At 39.0% G+C, this 5,885-nt stretch overlaps 1 protein-coding gene across 1 annotated transcript in view; it reads left to right on the top strand.

The window, feature by feature from the left end:
* The first annotated feature begins 131 nt into the window (after nucleotides 1-131).
* LOC111859751 (uncharacterized) overlaps nucleotides 132-5,885 on the top strand; it is a 32,760-nt gene continuing 27,006 nt past the window's right edge. Inside the window, exon 1 of the mRNA XM_023842721.2 lies at nucleotides 132-531. The gene's annotated coding sequence lies outside the window, so the exon portion shown is untranslated. The remainder of the gene's footprint in view (nucleotides 532-5,885) is intronic.

Below are 5,885 nucleotides of genomic sequence, written 5' to 3'. Positions count from 1 at the left end.
GGTTTTGTGTCTGTGTAGTGGAACTTGCATGCCTGTACTTCAAAAGGTATTTCTCCTTTATGTAAATGTTCTTGTCACTCATTACAAAACTTTCCCCTTTATGGGAAAAAGGCTGGGTCAAGGAAATTTATTTGAAATGGGGACAGGGCAGTTTTTGAGAAGGTAGGGTATACTATTTTATCAAACATATACCATCACGATCAATAGGCATATTTATGGTCCCCGAACAGTTTTCCCCGTTTCGGAAATACGCTGAGCTCGGGTTGCGCGCGCAAGTAAGTGTTCACGACGGAAATGCTTGCGCGAGACAGGAGAGCGAAACGAGGGAGCGAAAACGGAGCGGAATTAGTCAAGAGGAGAGAGGGTGGAGAACAGAGGAGAGGGGAAAGAAAGAGTTTGTGGTACGACGGCTGTCGGAGTCTTGGGCCTCGGTGGACGTGGCTTGGCTGATTGAGTCGAAAGCGGCGAAAAACCCGAGACGAAAGGTTACCAATAACAGGCAGGAAGAGAAATGAATCGGGACGCCAGCAGGTAGCTAGCCCGCCGGAATTCTACTTATTTTGTTTGCATTTCTCTTTCTGCACATCTACATGATATTTATGAATGTATGCATGTATGTGGGTTGCCCATCGCGGGTTTAGCTGTTTGATATCTGGTTAACAAACTCGCTTTTGTTTCGACAATATGACGATACTGTGTTAACAAGCGATGTGTGCACCTACCTAACCTACCGAAATAGTTCGCTAACTGCTGAGTCAAAAAGTGCAGCAGTCCGCTCTATAACTTTTTAATTTGTAGCTTTTTAGCCGAGTTGGCAATAACGTTAGCGGCAGGCAAGATGGCTACTACATTTTTGCATTACTACATTTGCATTTTTATTCATTTATGTTTGCTCAAATGTAATCAGGGACTAGGAGGGGTGTTCTTATTTATTATGTTGCATTTTTACTCGTATATATTTTTATAAACTAGTTAGTGGGAAATTTACCGAACATCGTCATGCATCTGGGGATGTTGCTTTGATACGGAACGTGTTAGCTAGCTAGCTAATTTGCGTGACGTGTGGGTTTAAATGCGCTTGAAAACACCCTGCTTGCTAGCTGTTTGTTAGGTAATTTTAACAATTTACATCTAGAAGAAGAATTTTCGAGATTTTTTCCGTATGTCTTATTCTTTTATGTGCTTACCACTGATAGGTAGTAAGGCCAATTGATTTGAAGTGCATTGCCCTGACGATGTATGATGCATTTTTAACTGAAGTACGATTTGTGGTTATCAACTACATACAAACCCGTGTCCCTAAAATTAAAATCACCAAATGAAATCGGTTAATTGCACGACGACTGACTGTTATCCAGAATGTGTTCTGAATCCGGCTCGACCGAAAGGCATCCTTTCAGGTCCAGTTCTCCGTTTCCAGATAAGTTGTAGCCTGCTGAAACAAGTTGTATGTAAAATTTTCTCTACTCTCACGCCATCCGCTTATTACTGTATACAATAACACACGTAGAGTCTCATGAAAATGCATCACATTGTGATGTATGGTAATTGGTTTTGTGGCCCTTTTTTGTGAGCAGCCTGTCTGAAGGGTGTGGTTTTGTAGCGTACCTGTACGTGCAGTTCACGGACGTTACTGGGGCTCTGCTCTCACACTTAAATAGCTCCCGCCAAATATTTTTGTTTTCTCTCGGAAATACAGCACGTAGCGTAAAGAACGTAGCATAGTATAACGGAACATTTCATCACATCTGTGTTTATCGAACAGCAGGTTCACTGTAACTGCAACGGTTTGTTAAAAACGTATTATACCACTTGATACTGGTTATGTTTAACAACACAGTCGTGGTTTATTGATGAACAATAAAAGTGAGAAGGTTAAGCAAAAAATATGTTAAAGGCACCTGTAGCTTGCCAAGTTTATGCACAAACAATAAAAATAGGGGCTCTCGCAAAAGAATTGTATACACTATTAGCTGTCATGAATCTAGAGTTAAGTTATTGTGAAAAGTGTTTTTCTCCATTTTTAAGAAATTCTAAGGGATTTTTTAATTTGAGGGGATGGAATTGATAAATACTGTTATATCTGAAATGAGTAACAAGTCTTAAAGAGCCACTGGGGATGCATTAGTTGAGCTCATGATTACTTTTTAAAAATTGTTTGTTGGCTCTTGTAGTGGGTTAGAATGTGAATCTAGGCCTATGGTAGGAGGTTTGCAGTATATTGCGCAGTTGCCTCACGCTGCTGTCTTGTGCATTGTCATGGTAGTAGAATACACTGAGCATGTTAATGCTAGTAATGTAGTGTTTAATCATCACAAATGAAGCGAAATAACATAAAGGCGAAATAAAATCGCATGATGTAAAGAGAAAATGTATATCACTGGATACCATAGACACTGAAAGCAAAATGGTTGTGAGCCACCCTCTCATTTATTAGTATCATCAATTGGCTGGTTTTTCAAAAGTCATGGTAATACTGAAGCAAAAGCAAAAAACAAAGTCTGGAGGTTTAATTTATTTCTGCCTGGATACAGAAAGTATGGATTAAATATTTAGGTGTATTCACGGGTAAGTACAAGTATAAATCTAATAATTTTTGTTATGTATTCATATTATTTTTGTGATGTGATGGTAACGTTAAGCAACTCTGTTGCTCTGTGCTGTAATTTTAACTTTACAGTGCTATACTTATTACAACAAATCTGGTTTGATCTCACATACATTAATGTTTTAAAGGTAAATTGTTGATTGTTTTGTTCTTATCCCTGTATGTCTGGCTTTCACTTGATTGATTGTTTTGGGAGATTTTTTGCTTTCTTCTCTTAATGTCTGTGATATTGTCAGACTCTTCACACTGCTGTGTCCCAAGTTTATTGTTTATACCCAATCAATGTTGCCTCTGTCATACATAGTGGCTGGTTTGTCTAATATGAAATTGTAAAAATGACCCTTTTGGGGAGTCTCCATGTCATATTTTTGAAAGCAGACAATTTTATGTAGTTAGCTTACCTTTCATAAGTCATGTGGCTCAAAAATCCATAAAATCCTGACTAGGTTATCAGTCACCAACCATAAACAGAATGGGGATTATGAGATATAGTAGTGTTAGCATGCTAACTAAAAACGCAATGTTCACCAACTCACAAAGATCAGTACTGTTATTTATGGAACCAAGCACATGGAAACACTAGCATTTTTAGCATTATTTTTACCTTTCACAAAAAGCAACCTCTGCAAACTCTGGCACTGTTAAGGTTCCTCTCCATATGATCCGCTCTTGAGATATTGTTTGACTATTTTTGACGGTGCTTCCTAGGTAAAACTTTCGCTCCTCTTTGGATTGCCTTATTTTTAGGGCTGCCACAATTAGTCAACGTAGTTGATGACGTTGACACTGAAGATGTGTGAACATCAATATTATAAATTGATGCTTCGTTATTATTTAAATAGATTTCTAACATGCTTACATTCATTATAACAAATGTATTCTTTTAATTTCACTTCATAATTATGGGAGTAGTTCAAATTATCACAAAACATTGTGCAAGATTTTGATGGCATACCACAGTGGCACTAGTGCTGTACATAAGCACCTGAAGAGAAAACACACTGGTGCTATTCTGTACTGCCAGAATAATCAAAACCACTGTAAGCGTTGTCTGTTCATTTTTATTAAATTACCATTAGTATGGAGAGCTTTTTTTATTTCCTTTGTCCTTGTAGCTGTTAAGTATTATTAAAGCCATAAAGTTGTCTGCCTGCTACCTTAGAATGTCCACTGAATAATTGTTTCAGAAACTGTTTAGGCTACAATCTGGTCTTATTCTATGTTGATTGCCTGTGTGTGTGTTGGGCTTGTTGGGACCAGTGTTATCATAAACTAAAACTGCAATGAAAATGGACACATAAAAATTGTGAACTGAAATAAAAATGACTGTTTACCAAAAAAAGTGTTGGACTTTAAGAACATAAGAAATTTACAAACGAGATGAAACCATTCGCCCAACAACTTGTTTGGGGAGAACTCAATTAATTGCTCAGAGTTGTTAAAATGTTATCTAGCTCTCATTTAAAGGAACCCAAGGTTTTAGCACTACACTAACAGGAAGACTATTCCATACTCTGACTACACTCTGTGTAAAGAAGTGCTTTCTAAAATCCAGTGTAAAATGTTCTTCTGCTAATTTCCACCTATGGCTAAGAGTTTTTGTATATTTTTAAAATTGAAATAGCCATTTGACTGAACAGCATCCAGACCTGTTAGAATCTTATAGACATGGATCATGTGCCCCCTTAGTCTCCTTTGCTCGAGGCAGAACAGATTCAGCTCAGCTAATCTCTCTTCATAAGACATTCCTCTAAGATCAGGAATCATTCTTGTAACCCTACGTTAAACCCTTTCCAAGGCAGCAATATCCTTTTTAAGGTATGGTGACCAAACCTGCACACTATATGCTAGGTGGGATCTTACAAAGGAATTGTATAATCTTAGCATCACCTTCTTTGACTTAAACTTCACGCACCTAGAGATCCAACATCCTATTGGCCTTTTTAATTGTTTCCCCACACTGGCGACCGTGGGACAGGGAAGCATCAACATACACACCAAAGTCTTTCTCATCATCAGCTTCCTTTATTTCAGTGGATCCCAAAAAAATATCTGTACTTCATATTTGTACTCTGTGCATGGATTACCTTACATTTGTCTACATCTGCCAGGTATCAGCCCAGTCACTAATTAAATCACGATCCCACTGAAGCCTCTGTTCCGCTAGTTCAATATCTGCTACACCACCCACCTTGGTGTGGTCTGCAAATTTAACCAGTTTACTGTATATATTGGTGTCAATATTGTTAATGTAAATTAGGAATATCACTGATTCTAAAATTGAACCCTGCGGTACCCCACTATAAACGCAGGCCCACTATGACATTGTGCCTCTAAGTAGGGATGTTAACCGATGACCGTTTGACCGGTGGTTGACCGTATCAACGTTAACCGGTCAAAGTTGTCGGTAGTCGGTTAAAAAAAAAGTGATATCTAAATTAGGCTATTATAGACAGTGGACTATACGCTACTACAGTTAGCCATCTCATTCCTCATCTTTTTGTGTTAAGTGAACAAATTATCCCTCACACTCAATTTTTCATAACTCGCCTGTTTGTACTTAATAAACCAATAAAAACATTTGGCGCGAGGTCACAGCGTTTGGGTTCGCGCGCTCACAAGGTTTGCGAAAAGTAAAGGCAACAGGCTAAAACACTCGAGGTTAGAGCCAGGGCAGACGACAGGATGAAGCGTGCAAAGAAAAGTAGTGTGTGGGACCATTTCTACCTCAACTAAAGCGGCGTCTCTTCGGAGCTGTCATTTTCTTAAATGAGCCGTGGCAATGTTTCAAATGAGCTTCTAACCTAGACAAACACCTTTATTTTCAAAGCGATCACCTTGTACCCAAACCATTTGAAACTAAGGAGCCATTTGTCCTACGATTACATACAACAAGCTCTTCGGCGCCGCGTTTGCGGGACTCATGATTCGCGCTGTAGGGGATTTTAAAAAAGTGACGTGAGTGGCAGTGTGTGTGTGTGTGCGGGAGGCAGAGCGGCAGAGAGATGCGACAGAGTTGCGAAATTGCAGAAATGGCTGTTATTTCAAATAGCGTACCATATTTTAAACTAATCGGTTAACCGGTTTCAACCGGCTACTGAGGCTCGGTGGTCGGTCAAGAAATTTTTTAGTTTTCGCCATCCCTACCTCTAAGTAACTACCTGCAGCTTCCTGTCTTTTAAGCAGTTTTCCATCCAAATTGCTACAGTTTCTAAAATCCCTGATGCTTTGAGCTTAAGCTGGACCCATTTTTGGGGGACAACATCAGAGGCCTTCT

Source organism: Paramormyrops kingsleyae, chromosome 22 (genome assembly GCF_048594095.1).
Source record: "Paramormyrops kingsleyae isolate MSU_618 chromosome 22, PKINGS_0.4, whole genome shotgun sequence".
Taxonomy (NCBI): domain Eukaryota; kingdom Metazoa; phylum Chordata; class Actinopteri; order Osteoglossiformes; family Mormyridae; genus Paramormyrops; species Paramormyrops kingsleyae.
Note: the sequence above shows the minus strand (reverse complement) of the source record. Positions and strands in the feature narration are given on the sequence as shown.